This window comes from Podarcis bocagei (assembly GCF_964188305.1).
Source record: "Podarcis bocagei genome assembly, chromosome: W".
NCBI lineage: Eukaryota > Metazoa > Chordata > Lepidosauria > Squamata > Lacertidae > Podarcis > Podarcis bocagei.
The window spans coordinates 82967586-82982959 of NC_138131.1; the positions used below are offsets into that span (position 1 = coordinate 82967586).

The following is a 15374-nucleotide window of genomic DNA, read 5'->3' on the forward strand; positions in this document are numbered from 1 at the left end:
AAACTCCAAAATGTGAGGAATGAACAGTCCAATACACTATGGACCCAAATCTGTGAGCACATTAACAGATGAAGATAGGTTTTTTAAAACCACTGTTTCTACCCACCAGTTTAGAAGCTGCTTCCGACAGCCTTAAGAGTGTCAGACGCTTTCTAATGCAGTACAAATTGTGTGGAAACTGCTGTTTTCAAAATACTGGGGTTTTGACAAAACCATAATCATATTCTTCCTAATATCTCTATTTTTGTTACAATAGAGACATGTGCTAGTCCTGGTATTGAGTTTTTGACTACTGGATATTAGTAACACCTTTAGGTCCTGGTGAATATGTCCCCTCGGTTTTCTTGGCTCCTTGATGAATGGCCTCTCTGCACTTAGCCAAAGTATCTTATTTAGCTTGATAACACAAAAATAGTCTTTACAGTTACCAATTTAGTCTCCGTCTTCTAATTTCCCACTTCCTAGCTTTCAGTAAACCTAGAATAGCATAGGTAGCTGCTGTTCCCTCATCCATGACACTGGAATTCCTTGCTTCTCTTAGTATCAGTCCAGTACCCCTTCCTTGACCTCTGACCAGCATCCATAGCTGTAACTGTGAAATCTGCTTAAGGGAAAGCATTGCAGTTGTTCCTTTTTAAATTATCCAAACAAAGTCATTTTCAGATGTAGAGAAAAATCCTGCCTTGGTGGAAGGAAGTAATTATTAGATAATATTTCTAATAGCATCCAGAACTCTCTTAATTTGTTGCTTGTTCTGTAAAGCAATATTTAAAAACGTAAGATGTGGACCAGAAATGCACATAGCGGAATCCATTAATGAAGTAGGGATGTTTTAACTTTTCTTATATTTACCCAAGTGAAGCCAGAATACTTGGGGTGAGGCTCATTTTGGTAATACTAATATGAGTGCACTTAAAATGGAGCAGCTTTCCTCCCCCAATGTGGAATAATTTCTATACTCAACAGTTTCAGATAATTCCGTGGGATTAAATTCTCTGAAGTAATCTGAAGCACAAAACCTTCTCTGTGGCTTTGTTGGATTCCCTTCAGACAATCTAGTTCTACTAGGTTCTCCCATTTGGTGATGACAAGACTTGCCACAGTTGAGGAAATACTGTGCTAAACCCAGCCAAATCACTTTTAATCACAACTAATCTGTTTTATGAGGTTGGTGAATTGCAACTTTAGAAAGCTTGTTTTTCACTTCAAGGTGTTTAGTCAAATAAGACTGTGATACTTCGTACAATGGTATAACAAACATATTTATGGGTTTCCACACTTAATTTTTTTTACATTGCATGAGATTGCATTAATAAATGCCAAACAGTGATTAGAAATTTATATGTTCTGATCTGCATATCTAGTCACTATGTGACTCAACTTATTGTCTTGTGTGACAGTGGACATTGATTGCCAAAGCTCTTAAGTACATGCTTAACTCAGAAACAGTGCACAAATAGTAATATTGTTAAAGCAGTTTATTTCGAAGTATGTTTCTAGAAACTCGGGGTTCCTTATCAATTTATCAGGGAGTCAACAATAGCCCTATTTGTGTGTTAAAACCCTCATGCGATTTTACTTGCGTAAGGAGAGGGCAGGGGCGTGTCAGCTCCCCAACTTTACCCTCCACGAGGCTGGATGTCTACTATATGCATGTAGATCCAGTGTGATTTAGAACCTTGCACAATCAGCATCATGTGGAGAGCTAACACTAATGCAGCAGCATCCTGGCTACAGATCTTTGCCCTCCAATGCATGGAGGGAGCAGGCCAGCACTCCCTTTATTGCATCTGCTTTTTAATGCCTTGCAAGGACTAACAACAAGATAAAGAACTGTAACTTAGCTAACCAAAAGGCATCTTATCATTTGTTACTGATACTTTCCTGGAAAGTATAGCAGCAGAGGAGACATGTCCTTTGCAGGCCTGGCACCAGGGATTAGTAAAATCTGCAGGGCCCCCTCTAATAGTTTATATACATAAATTTGCTTTAAAAACAAACAAGAGCAGTGCGCACACAGGCATGCAAATAGTTAATGTGGGGGGGGGGAAATGCAGCTGTGTGGGGAAAGGAAGGCTCTGGTCTTGACCTTCTGTTGCCTGTATGACAGCCAAGGTCATACTATTCTATACCGTACTTGGATTCCTTGCTCCCCTGATTGCCACAGGATTTGCAGAGCCCACAATCAGCCACAACGTTCAGGATTAACTCCTCCTTGGCACTGTTGCAGAAGTTGGGAGAGCCTAAGCTCACAGTTTGCCTGGTCTCCCATGTTACCAGTAGTGGATGCTGTATCAGGCAGAGCAGGCTCCGTGCTCCCAACTCATCTGCTGTTAGAGCCAGCCCATCCGCACGCCCCATTTAGTCAGCCAGCTAGCCCTCTGCATGGAGCTTAGGAGCAAAAGAAGATATTGGAGGGAGCCCTGCTCATGCATTCAAAAGAACACCTGAGCTTGAAACAGTCCAGGAGTGTGTGCACCAGCCCCGCCTCCAGTATCCTCATGTGTGCCATCTCCACTCTCTCCTCTCCTGAGGTTTGAGCAGAAATATCTGCAGCAATATTCTAGCTGCATTTAGAAATTCCCTGCAGACCTTTGTGCTCAGAGCTCAAAAGGTTGGGAGTAGGAAGCATGCAGAGGGTTACTGGGGGAAAGGGCAGCACTGCATCCCTGTGACCCTACGCAATTTGAACTCTCATGCACTCTTTTGAATGCATGAAGTATGTACTCTCTTGTATTTGATGTGGATGTGTATCTCTGCGTGTTCAGGCCTCCTGCTGTCTCTTGCATGGGGTCCAAAGAATCCTGGAAACAGCCCTGGTGCTGTGGGACATACATGCTCTGTATAGAGGCCAGCTAGTCTCACTACGCAAATTTAAGAGGGTGACACAATGCACTCCAGAATTCCCTGCAACACACAACATAGTTCTTGGCAGACAACTCAGTGTGGAAAGCATTTCTTGATGCAAGCAAGTTTTGAAATCTTGTACTAAGTAAGATACTTAATGGCTTGGGTTAATCAGGCCCAACAGAAGAATGCCTGCTGTATTGATTAGTGTTTTGAAAATGACTTTTATGAATTGGTTTTTAAAGGAATTTGAACATCTTTGTTTCCAGCATTTGAAAATGTTTTCATTACGCAGTATCATTTTTAGTATGTTGCTACTGAACCTTATTCTGTATATGCAAAACTATATTTAATTTATGTCAAGATCTTTATAATATATGTATGTATTATACAGTGATATTTTCTTTTATTACATTTATAATTTGATCTTGCTGTATTTATAATGCCAGTGAATGTTGCTGAATTATTTGTATATGCAAATCGCAAGATCTAATAATTCTGATGCAAGAACAAGGTTTCATTTTTATTTTCAGGCTGCATTTCTTTCTTTAAATCTCTTAATTTCATTCCTCTACTATTTGCTCGTTTAAACTAAATACAGCAATGGTGCAAAGGACATAAAATCCCTTACTTAAATTACTTCCCAGAACTTTAAAAACTCTAGCTATTTGACTCAGAGCACTGTTCTGACAAAAAAAAAAGTTAAAAATGAAGCATTATACATATAACATTAATTTGCAACAGCAATTTATCTTCTCAACCAGAACACGCTTATTTATTCTAAGTAATCTGAATAAAAGTAATCATTATTCTCAGTTGTTCCAATGGATTATACAAAAGTAAATGTAATCTTCCTAGGCAGTACATTTTGGTCTACTTGAAACAAATATAGCCATGGCAGGCATTTTAGACCTTGTCTACACATGCATCAAAACGGATTTGGGAGGGTTAGACTGGACTGCAGGAGCAGAAACATGGTGGTGATGGGGAATGGCATAAAAAGGACATGGTGCACTTTTGTGTGTGCCAAGAGAGATGGTTCTGTTGCATATTTTAGATTTCTGAAAGAGAATGATACGTTTATGTTAAAACATCTTTCCTTTGAAGGAAGTACAAAAGGAATCCAGCAGTGTCTGGACAGTATGTCCTCTCCCTTTCTCCTCTCTGGTGCTGCCTGTGTTACAGGCAGTGTTCCACTTCAGACTGCAAATAGGTGGTCACATTTATAATGCTCCCCTATGTGCAAAACTCCTTCATGAGTAGAAAACAACTGGGAACAAGCTGTTCTAGAACCATTCTTCCTGGTAATGCTGCTTTTACTCGCAGGGTGTTTTAATATGCTGGAGCATTCAAATCTGGGGTGTCCATGGATAGTTTAACATGGTTGCATCCTGTCTCCTTCCTCAGCATTCTTTCTACACTCATATTGCTTTATGTGGAGACCATATCCTAGTTTGCTTCAGTCACTGCTCTGGATTTAGTAGGGTACTATTTTCTATAATTCAAAGGCACACACCACTGATATCTCAGCTATGTGGACAATATTGTATCCTGATTAGATATAATCTAATTAGACTGGATTTCATTGGAGCATAAAACTGGACAGAACCATTTATTTGGGCTAACGATTTCTTTACTCATATCAAAACCATTCTATGGTATTTGTATTTACCAAATGTTCCTAAATGTCCTGCCTTGAGGCGATCCACAGTTGTCCAATGTTACTTTCACTAATAGGATCCTGCTGTAAGATCTTCACCCAAGAAGTTCCAGAAATTGTTACACTGCAGATTACCTTCATCATGCTTTTAGTTGGTAGAACCCTGTTTGCTGGGGAGGTTTTCTGATGGGAGGTAGATAGCTACTCATAGCCATTGTAAAAGAGTGTCTGAATTCTATGAAAACACACAGACACACACAAAGTCACAAAGTTACAATTTTCAATTACATCCCTGTTGTGAAATTAACATATAGCAGCTATCAATCAGAGCCTATTGCTTGTAGTTCTTGAAGAATCAACTATTTTAGAAGATTTATTTTTTAAAAAAATTAAAAATCCTTTCAGTCACCAAGCAGTAGATAACTGCATGGTGTCTCACATAACTGAAATCCAGATCTGCCATCACCATGAGAAAACTACTTGTGAATTTCCATGAGCAAGTTCTTCATTTCTGACAGTTCCTTGTTTAATTCTTGGTAACCTAATTCCACAGACTATGGAAAAAAGCTTATAAAATTGACTACATGGGATGTCAGTGCTTGAAAGAATTTAAAATGTTTCCAATCTATTTTGGCCCTGTTGAGATCTCGTTTTTAGAAGTCTGATTCTGAATATTGAAAACCTGTAAATTGGTAGATTCTTTAATTATCCAGTCTAGCATACATCTATTCACTTTGCCAGAACATGTGTAAACAAAGACCACTGTAGCTGGATTATAAGTGACTTTCTCGGGATCATTCCCAGAATTTCTTACTACCCAGGCTATATAGTTTTATTTGAAACTGCAGTGGCAGACCTCATGAGATTTGTAGTCTGTTTTCTGAACATCCTCTATGGCTTTGATAATAGTGTATTTAAAAAGAATACATTAGTAAAAGTAATATTCTATATTATATTTGATCTAATAAAACACAGAACTCTTGTGGGAGAAGGGCAGTTGAAAGAAAAAAATCTCGACAATTTGTTACCATTTTTTATATCAAATAAAATATCTTGATGTTTTGGAGTTCTGTTTCCCCAGGTAATTTGCTACACTTTGCACTTTTATCATCTAAAAGATAGATAGATTAATTATTTGAAAGGACTTTAAATCTGAATTTAATATGAGCTTCTTATAAAGCATATTCATAAATGCATGCAAGAATCATGTCTCTGAGCTTTTGATTTGTGTCTTACAAATAGAAATAAAAAATACTTTTGATGCAGTTTTTATGAAATAGTTACTGATAAACCATACCTTCCTCAAATACTGGCATTCAGATTACACTATCTAGATATCTAGAATGAAAAAAATAAATGGCTATAGCTTATGCCAGTAACTGTCCTTAGCTAGAAAATAAAATGTGCAGACCCATCTTTCTCAAAAATGAAAACACATAGAGTTCTAAATAAAATAAAATAAGATTAGACCAACTCCCATCTAGTCCAGCATCCTGTACTCATAGTGGACAACCAACTATGGTTTCATGTGGGAAGTCTTTGAGAAGGACAGGAGCACAACAGCAGTGTCTCCCAGCAACTGATATGTAGAAGCATACTGCTTTTGACAGTGGAAGTAATACAGTCATGATAGCTCTTATTCCATACATTTGTCCAGTGTCCTTTTCAAGCTATCCAAGTTGATGGCCAACACTACATCTTGCAATCATGAATTCCATAGTCTAAGCACGTGCTGTGTGACATAGTTCCTTTTGTCGGTCCTGAATCTTTCAGCATTCTAGTTTGGTGGATGGCCCACGTTCTAGTACATGTGAGAAGGATAGACACGTCTCTCTAACCGAGGGGTAGTCAACCTTTTTATAACTACCGCCCACTAATGCATCTTTCTTGATGGTAAAATTTCCTTACCACCCACCAGTGCTTGATGGAAGGAGGATTCAGCTTGTGCCATAGAACCCCTACCGCCCACCTAGAATTCGGAAATGCTCACTAGTGGGCGGTGGGGACCAGGTTGAAAACCCCTGCTCTTACCAGTTTCTGCACACCATGCATAATTTTATACAACTCTATCATGCTCCACCATACCTTTTTCTGAACTAAAAAGTTCCAAATGTTGTAATCTTGTTCCAGCTCTCTGATCATTTTGGTTAGCTCCTCCCTTTTCCACCTCAACAATATCCTTTTCCAGCTCAACACAGTATTCCAGTGCTGTCACCATACATTATTGGACCTGTATCTTCCTGGTAGCAGACAACAGGACCATGAGACAGGTGTAAAATACTCAAGCAAGAGTTTTATTTACAACCTTACAAACACAAAGCATGTGGGTGTTCTCTTTTGCAGGCTAATGCAAACTGCAACTTCTCCTTTTGTACCCATCACCAGCTGTACCTAATCAGTCTAGAAAACCACACCATGAACTCACAGAAACAGTTCTTAAAGTTACAACAATCTTTTCTGTTTCTTTGCAGAATGACTCCTACCATAGATTTGTGTAACAGCATTATGATATTGACAGTTTTATTTTCAAACCCTGTCCTGATGAATCCTAATTTTCATACCTGCCACACACTGACTCAACATTTTCATTAAGCTAAGATCTCGTTCCTCATAAGTCACTGCCATTTCAGACCCCATAAATGCATATATGAAAAGTTAGAACTCCCCCTGCAATGTACATCACTTTAGAATTGTTTGCATTTATTGCACTGGCCATTTTAATTCCCACTATCCCAGTCTGGATAGATCCTCTTGTAGCTAATTTGCAAATCCATTTTTCTTCTTACAAACCTGAACAATTTGGTGTCAACAGCAAATCTGGTGACCTCACTGCTCACCCCTAACCCCAGGTTATTTATGAACAAGTTCAAAAGTGGAGTCTTACCAAGAATCTTGGGGGACTTGGCTTTCTACATCTCTCCATTGGGAGAACTGTCCATTTATTCCTGAGAAGGGAAGGTGACCTTCATTACTTCATGAAAAGCAGCGAAACTTCAAACACTCAGGGGACTCTTCTGAGAAGCTTTTCTTGGTCACTTCTCCCTGTTCTTTAACCAGTTACTGATCCATAAGAGGACTGCCTCCATAGCTGGTCTCCATTTTATTTCACCTCTTTTTATTGTTGGTTTTAATGTTTTTGGTAATTTGCTCCTCAAATTCTTTTTTAAATCCCTTATTGTTTGCAACCCCCCCCCCAAGGGCTGTGCTCCCTTTGCCAAATGAGAACAAAAAATAAGTATTTTTTCTGAATGAAGCCTTCTCCAATAGCTTCTCTGACTTTCCTCATTAACCACCCTGGCATTAGTGGTATCTCTCCTTATAAACTTGGTTCACTTATCTGTAAGTCGTAACATACTGGTAAAAAATCCTGAATGTGTGCTAAAGGCTTGGTGTCTTTCTTTTTTTATTACAGTAAAACTATAGTGAAGTTACTTTGCAGCATTATTTCTGCAGAAAATCCTTTCTTTTGAGTGCACTCCTATGCAGCAAGCCTTGGCATGTACCGTATTTTTCGCACCATAGGACGCACTTTTCCCGTCTTAAAAACTAAGGGGAAAAGTCTGTGCGTCCTATAGAGCGAATGCAGGGAGGAGGCAGGCAGGAAAAGCCCTCAAGAGCCCCACACAAGCTTCGCGCGGCTCTTGCGGGCTTTTCCCCAAGAGGGAGAAGGGACTGACGCCGCCAGTCAGTCCCTTCTCCCTCCTCTAGAAAAGCCTTGCACAACCTCTCCAGCCGGGGGGAGGCTTCGCAAGGCTAAAGAGGAAGCCAGGGCAGCGAGCGCGATGCATCCCGTTCGCTGCCCTGGCTTCCTCTTTAGACTTGCGCGCCTCTCCAGCGGGGGTGGTGGGGGTGGGAGGCTTCGCAAGGCTAAAGAGGAGCCAGGGCAGCGAGCGCGATCCATCCCGTTCGCTGCCTGGCTTCCCCTTTAGACTTGCGCGCCTCTCCGGGGGTGGGGGTGGGGAGGAAGCCAGGCAGCGAACGGGATGGATCGCGCTCGCTGCCTGGCTTCCCCTTTAGACTTGCGCGCCTCTCCGGGGGTGGGGGGGGGTGGGAGGCTTCGCATGTCTAAAGGGGAAGCCAGGGCAGCGAGCGCGATCCATCCCGTTCGCTGCCTGGCTTCCCCTTTAGACTTGCGCGCCTCTCCGGGGGTGGGGGGTGGGTGGGAGGAAGCCAGGCAGCGAACGGGATGGATCGCGCTCGCTGCCTGGCTTCCCCTTTAGACTTGCGCGCCTCTCCGGGGGTGGGGGGGGGGTGGGAGGCTTCGCATGTCTAAAGGGGAAGCCAGGGCAGCGAGCGCGATCCATCCCGTTCGCTGCCTGGCTTCCCCTTTAGACTTGCGCGCCTCTCCGGGGGTGGGGGGGGGGTGGGAGGAAGCCAGGCAGCGAACGGGATGGATCGCGCTCGCTGCCTGGCTTCCCCTTTAGACTTGCGCGCCTCTCCGGGGGTGGGGGGGGGTGGGAGGCTTCGCATGTCTAAAGGGGAAGCCAGGGCAGCGAGCGCGATCCATCCCGTTCGCTGCCTGGCTTCCCCTTTGGACTTGCGCGCCTCTCCGGGGGTGGGGGGTGGTGGGAGGAAGCCAGGGCAGCGAGCGCGATCCATCCCGTTCACTGCCCTGGCTTCCTCTTTAGCCTTGCGTGCCTCTCCAGCCGCAAGAGATCTACCAGAGGTAGATCTTAACCCTTGCCTCACCTGGGAGCTTCTCTGGGCAGGAATTCCCTCAGCTTAAGTGAGGTGGGGGAAGTGTGGCAAGTAGGGGGGTACCTACCTAGACACTGAAGCCACATGTCTCTCAGATGAAAATTGGGAGTGGGCATTGTGTGAAGTGCTCTGATGGTGTTTCCTGCTTGGCAGGGGGTTGGACTCGATGGCCCTTGTGGTCTATTCCAATTCTATGATTCTATGATTCTAAGTGGCTGTGGATCTCCTGCTGCAGAACTGTAGGACTGTATAGAGTTGGGAGGGCCACCTGAGGGTCATCTAGCCCAGCCCCCTCACAATGTAGGAATCACAGCTAAAGAACGCCAGGCAGATGGTCCCCCAACCGCTGCTTAAAAGCCTCCAGTGGTGGAGACCCCAAACACCTTCCGAGGTCATAGAATTGCAAGGTTGGAAGGGAACCCCAGGAGTCATCTAGTCCAGCCCCGGTGGACAGCGGGCGCAATCCATCCCGTTGCACAAGACTAAAGATGCTGTGCAAGGCTAAAGAGGAAGCCAGGGCAGTGGGTGCCTGCCCTGGACTGCCTTGTCTTCTTCTTTAGCCGCGCTGGAGAGGTTTAGCTCCTGGCTGGAGAGGTTGCGCGGCTATGGATCCCGTGCGCTGTCTTGGCTTCTTTGCTCTTTGGGGCTGGTGGGGGAACCCGGGCTTCCCCCGCAGCCCCAAGAAGCTCTGGGTGAAGCAGACAGGCTGCGCACAGCCTGTCCGTTGCTCTTTGTGGCTGGGGGGAGGGATAATATTTTTTTCCTTGATTTCCCCCTCTAAAAACTAGGTGCGTCCTGTGGTCCGGTGCGTCCAATAGAGCGAAAAATACGGTACCTCATTCTCGAGATACTGAAAATATGTGAAAATATAATTCAGATAATTACAATTGTATGGTCAAAATGATTTGTTCCTACATGCTGGAGTGGTCGGACTAGGATCTGGGAGACCAGGGCTGGTATCCCCACTCAGCCATGAAGCTCACAAAGTGACCTTGGGCCAGTCACTGCCTCTCAGTAAAACTTACTACATAGGGTAGCTGTGGGTATTAAATGAGGAGGAGGAGAACCATGTATGTCAACTTGAGCTCCATGGAGAAAGAGATGGAATAGAAATGCAATAAATAAAATAAAATATCCTATTGTGATGTCCCTTATAACTGGCTCAAAGGTGCAACTTCCAAAAGCATGTTAAAGAGCAACTCTACCATGATAAAATGATGTACATTGTCAGCTATTTACTCAATTACTGTACACCCTTGCACATGACACAGTAGTAATTCCAGAATGGTGTATTTGTATAACTGGGACTGAAAAGTTATACTATTTTGAAAATAACTAGGTTTTACTAAGTTGACCACTCAAACTTTACATATTGTAATCTAATGGCAAATTGACACTGCAATCCTAACCATGTTTCGTCAGAGGTTAGTCCAATGGGAACTGGATTCAGTGGGGCTTAGCTTACTCTCAAGTAAATGGGGTCAGGATGGCCTAAGCTGGATCGTGCCAGTAGCTTTGCCACTTCAGAGTAATTTAATTCCAAAGTGAAGCTAACATTAACAAAGCTGTTTACACTGAACTACAACACATTTGAAGTGACTAAACATCATAGCCACATGAAAACAGCAAATGAGGCAAACTATAAAAATTACAAAAGCAAAGCACAAATGTCAAGAGATTTTGCTTTTTGAAAGATCTAAATATTAAAATGTTATGCCCTGCAGCAGAAAAGAAAGTATGACCTTGCTGAGCCTTTGCTTCCTTTGTGTATATATTCTGCTCACAAAAACTTTATTAACTTGATACTAGACCATATATTCTACAAAGGCAAACTACTGGAAGTAAGTTAATATGCAGCATATAAATTGCAACGTATATGCTATTAATTTTCAGTATCAACTACTTTTACACAAAAATATATATAATTCACACATATATCACCTCCTTACTAAATCATCAATATACAAACACCCAGAGGTGTACACAGGGTCCCTTGTGCCCTCCCCTGAAAAAAATAGCCTTATCGCAATACCACATTAGAAATTACTAGATTTCACATGACTCAAGTACTCAAAATGTCTGGAGTGAGGGTGAGGCGAGGCGAGGCAAGGAAGTTCCTTATAAGTCCTGTGGGGTTCAGTGGGGTTTACTCCCAGGTACCCTTAATTAAATATGCAGAAAAAATTAGCATACGGCACGTGGGAGGGAAAACAGCACTTCTGCAGACCATGCATACAGTTTCTGTGTAACAAGTGTACAATATTATACATTACTGGCCATGGGTGGAGTATCCTGTTTTCTCTCCTCAACACTCAAAGACATTTAGGTGTACACATACACTGTACATACTCATTTTGTTTCATTCATGTGTACAGAGTTTAGAATCTATAACTATCTCAATCACCTTTTAAATTTTAAAGCAGTTTTCCTCATCTGCTTTTGATTTTCACTTTTCCACTTTTTTGAATCTGATGACATAATGGAAAGTGGAAGTGGAAGCAGCTCAGACAAGACTAATGTAAGACGATACAGATATGAAATCAAAATGACTGCAGGTTTTATTCAGATTGAGGTTGGGGAGAAACCCTCCTCCAGGAAGCCTAATTGGGAGGGAGGATTGGTTTCTCTGTATATAATATAAATGTAAGAACGTTATCAAACAGCCCCCACTGGAGGCTTGCAGTGCCACATCACAAACCTGGATTTGAATGAAGTCAGGGCAGTATAGAGGAGCAAATGTGAAGGCAAGCTGCACAACAGCAGCATGGGAGTGAGGAAGGGAGGCACACTGAGAGGCAGAAAGCAGTGGTTTAAAGTTGTGGAAGTTTGAGTAAAGCAGAGATGGAGAAAATTGGGAAGAAAATGGTAACTTTCAACACCAGCAGAAATTTTAGTAAATTAGGGGTGGAAGGTTTAAAGCAGCCACTCCCCTCCACCCCTTTCAGTGTTTTCTCCCTTCTTGTTATCCTGAAACTTATCCCTTTTGCATTCCTCAGCTGTCTCATTTGAGAGAGATAAAGGATGTGGAGTCCTCAAATATTCTATAGTATTTTTTTGCAATGTATTTCACTCCTGGTTCTGCATGAAGTTCCAGATTTGATGTAGCAACTTAGAACAGATATTTTATTAGCAAGCACCCAAAATATACACAACATCCATCAACTGAGTCATCAACCTTCTCAAACTCAACAACCTAACTCACAAAATTCTGCTCATATTAAAAAAAGAAATGTGATGAAATTAGAACAGCCAGCCCAAAGGTTCAAGAGGCCCTACTCCTTGGACCAGAAACTAAGAAACAAAAATCTTTGCATTAAGACTCTTTTGAGATGGACATTTCTTCTATTTTGGTGGAAAGCGTACGAGTATGCTATTTATAAAATACTTTTTCTTTCAGCACCACTTTCACTTACTGCATCAGAAGGAGCTTCCCAATTTAGATAAATATTGAAACTAAGTAACAAAGGAGTCCACTTCCCATTCACTTCCCATTCATATATTGTCCAGGGAAACAAGAGGCTACTTTGTAAAAGAAAAAGAAAAGAAAACAGAAAAGAAAAAGTCAAACCAGCACACAAAGGCACAGGAAAATACTGTAATTATATTAAGCACCGGTATTTGATGGTAGCAGGAAGGATTATATATCTATACCTTTAGAAATTCAGAAGACTCCCATGCATCCCCTGTTGCATAAATGTAGAAAGCATTTCTTTATAAATGTAGAATGTATTTATACGTACTCTTCTTTCTGAGCTAAAATTTCAAATATTTGAAATAAACCAGGTATGTTTTAGACGTATCTCTTTGTAAGTAAAAGTAGCTAATTTTTTCTGACGTGTCGTTTACGTATGATTGAAAAGCTGCAGGAGTTCACCATGGAGTTCACCACTGCAGCGATCTTGCACAAAAAAAATGCGGGGAGGCACGGACGCGGGGGTGAAGATGCGAACAAGTGTACAGTGGGACTGCATAGGAGAAAGGGTTTTTCAGAAATGGGAGTTGGGATGGTGAAAAGCAAGCTTTAGCAGTTGCATGGGCTTGGGACGGGCTGCGTACAAAAGAGATGCTAAACTGGAGAACTTGAGGGTTACTTGTGTGGAACTGCAATTGTCAAATCCTGTATCATAGGATCCAACTCCTAGGGACCGAGGGGTCTTCTCCCCCCGTAAAACATTTGACGGCTGTCCCCCCCCCAGTTGATGGGCATGTGCGTGCCCGCGTCATGTGCTGAGCGGGGCTTGCTTGGCCCCCCAATATTTCAGTCAAGTTGCCACACCCCTGTCATGTGTAGTCACGTGGGTGCCCCCCATCCTCCATTAATTTAGGGGGCGTGTCTGCCTTGGCAAGTTTTTCCATTTTCAAAAAAAGAAAATAGGGTAGGGGGAATAATAATAATAATAATAATAATAATAATAATAATAATACCGTAATAATGTATTACTTATACCCCGCCCATCTGGCTGGGTTTCCCCAGCCACTCTGGGCGGCTTCCAACAAAACACTAAAATTTCTTTTTCTTAAAATTCAATCATTGTACTTGGAAGTTCTTCAGCTACTTCATAAGCACTCAAAGTTGTCATTATATCCCCCCTGTTGTGCTATTTTTAAGCAGCACCTCAGAACAGAGGAGGAACGGCACCCTCATAAGCACGCCCATTGAGAAGACTTGAGTTCAGAGGCGCTTACTCGCAGGTAAGCGGCATTACGGCTGTCGTTGCGCCATATTTATGCTTCCGCAGAAACCATTCGGAAGTAGTCCCCACGCAGCCCACTCCCCCCCGCCCCCCAGAAAGCTCATTTCAGTGTGGGGGTGGTGGTGGGGTAAGGAACATTCTTATATTTTATCGGTCTTCCAGGGCAGGGGACAACTAAGTTAAAAGAAAAGGCGGCAAAGTTTTGCGTGGCGGAGAGATACAGACCTGGAGTGAGGAGAGTTTTACGTCGGAGTTACGGACGTGACGACGTCAGAGCGGGGATTTCAATTAAGTGGGGAGTTAGGCGCTCGCGCGCACGCGGGTTTGTTACTCGGTTTGGACTGTTAGGGGGGAGAGAAGGGGAGAGCGAGAGGGTCCTGCGTATCCTCGTTGGCGGAGGACGCGCGCGCAGGTAAGGGACGTTCAGCCCGTGTGGGGAACGGGGGGGGGGGGCACGACCCAGACTCTTATTGCGGGGGGGGGGAGAGAGAAGTTGGCAATGGGGGAAGGAGCATTCGCTGCCCACGGTGCTAAGGCTTGTTTGGGGGCGAGCGGTTGTGCCGGCAAAGCGAGTGAGTTGGCCCAACGGCCTCTTCTTTTTTAGAAGCGTCCCCTCTGTGCTGTTCGTAGGAGAGAGAGGCGTTGGGGGAAATGAGGGTGTCATTGAGGGGAATCAGTGAGATTTGGCGGCAGGGGCCCCTTTACCTTTACCTTTAGTTTTTCCCCTTAGAGCCTTCACAGCCAAGGCCGGATTTAGGTTTGATGAGGCGTTAAGCTACTGACGATAATGGGGCCCTTTATATGTCCAGCTGTCCTTTGTCAACAACAAATTGTCGCTGTTTTTTTGTGTTGAATATATGCTACATGGTAATTTATGGACCTAATAGGTATCTAAAGCCATTTGCTACTGTTGCTGTATATAGGTTGTATTTCATTTGTGTTTTTTTATGGAAAAAGGTAAAAGGCGGATCTACACGGATCCTCGTGAATTCATATGATTTTTTCATTCAAATTAAATAAAACCACCATGATACTGTAGACCATGTCTTACTCTGTAGAAAGCATCAAAAAAATCACGCATCCACTGTTTTTGGGGGGGGGGCGCAGGGGCGCAAAAACATGGTTAAAAAACACGGATCCTCATGGATCCTCATGATTTTTCCACTAGATCAGCCCACAGTCACCATCAGATCAAAGATCATGGCCATGGGCACAGCATCCACCACAAAAATCACGGATCCACGGCTTCCTAGCAAAACCGTGGCCCAAAAACGTGGTTTTGAAGCACGGATCTTCATGGATCTACACGCTTTTTGCATCGGCCCAACCCAAACTCACCGTCAAATCACATATCATAGTCAGGGGCACAGCCTACACCACAAATAACTCGGATCCACGCCTGCCTGGCCATGCCCCGGCCCAAAAACGTGGTTCCGAAGCACGGATCCTCATGAATCCTCATTATTTTTGCACTA

The 15374-nt window shown here is 43.1% G+C and overlaps 3 long non-coding RNA genes across 5 annotated transcripts in view; 1 reads left to right on the forward strand and 2 right to left on the reverse strand.

The window, feature by feature from the left end:
• Window positions 1-13898, reverse strand: part of LOC308578324 — a 29518-nt gene extending 15620 nt beyond the window's left edge. The window contains exons 1-2 of one of the 3 annotated variants that reach the window (XR_014003881.1): window positions 13821-13898; window positions 7392-7452 (exon numbers count right to left, since the gene is read on the reverse strand). This is a non-coding gene — a long non-coding RNA (uncharacterized lncRNA). Of the gene's footprint in view, window positions 1-7391; window positions 7453-12618; window positions 12672-12856; window positions 12987-13820 lie in introns of those variants that run through there. The other 2 variants (XR_014003882.1, XR_014003883.1) reach the window with 2 other exon arrangements.
• The window catches only part of LOC308578325, a 792667-nt gene that overhangs the window by 170219 nt on the left and 607074 nt on the right, over window positions 1-15374 (reverse strand). The gene's annotated exons all lie outside the window — the stretch shown is intronic.
• Window positions 14400-15374, forward strand: part of LOC308578321 — a 29109-nt gene continuing 28134 nt past the window's right edge. The window contains exon 1 of the long non-coding RNA XR_014003876.1: window positions 14400-14471. This is a non-coding gene — a long non-coding RNA (uncharacterized lncRNA). The remainder of the gene's footprint in view (window positions 14472-15374) is intronic.